Source organism: Dendroctonus ponderosae, unplaced genomic scaffold (genome assembly GCF_020466585.1).
Source record: "Dendroctonus ponderosae isolate FM_Combo_2020 unplaced genomic scaffold, Dpon_F_20191213v2 Dpon_F_20191213_378, whole genome shotgun sequence".
In the NCBI taxonomy this organism is placed as follows: Eukaryota; Metazoa; Arthropoda; class Insecta; order Coleoptera; family Curculionidae; genus Dendroctonus; species Dendroctonus ponderosae.
This window is the reverse complement of record NW_026018588.1, coordinates 6,578-7,509: the sequence shown is the minus strand read 5'-3', so window position 1 is coordinate 7,509 and position 932 is coordinate 6,578.

The following is a 932-nucleotide window of genomic DNA, read 5'->3' as shown; positions in this document are numbered from 1 at the left end:
TTTTGTACCATATGGAATTACAACCGGCAATTTCTCAGTGGAAACATGAACGTTTCTGCTGAATTGTCGCATTTTGTTATTTTGCAAATGATTGTTTTTAAATGAAAGTCGTTGCAACAATCATTTTCAGTTGGTTGGTAACTTACACGTTAAAATGTGCAAGTTTCAATTCACATTAGCTGTAATATTATACACATTTACTTTCAGTGAACATTTACTAGCAATAGTAGCAAGTTATTTGCTGAATACTTTGATTCTGTTAGGACGGACATTATTTTTTAAATCCAATTTTTGCCGCAACTTTGGAGACATTAAAACAACTTATAGAGCTTCATTAATTCAAAAATGTTACACAAATTTTCTTATAAATACGTATATTTGCGTTTTACAAAAGTAGGCAAGTTAATATATCGTATATCTAGATATTGTTTTACAAGTACGAAGAACTGTTTTTGTTATTTAGGTATCACATGTCCCACTTATCACAAACCTACTAAAAAAGCAACTGAGTTTACTCGACTTAGTAGACACCACATAATGCATCTAACAAATCACCATTCCTTATAAAGGACGCGAACCAAGCAATTTGAACTGGAAAATAACCCATCATTGCGCTACTTCGGCACATCGCTGATCATCAAAGCGAGTCTCTGGGACGCTCCACAGCCAACAGTCCCCTGAGTAAAGTCGGGAAAATTGCTCTCCAAAACCCACATGACTGCTCGGTTTGAGTCGGGTAACACATTCGTGGGAATATAACAGCATGGTGAAGAGAACACTTTTTCTTCGGATCCAAATGATGCGTTGGAGTCCCATCGGTAAATATCGGCCTGGCTTTTGTATCGGTAGAACAGAGCAGAACCGCCGTCTGTTCCCAATATGGCAATATTCTCTCTCTTTACTCCCACTTCTTGAATGTTGCCACTGGCTGA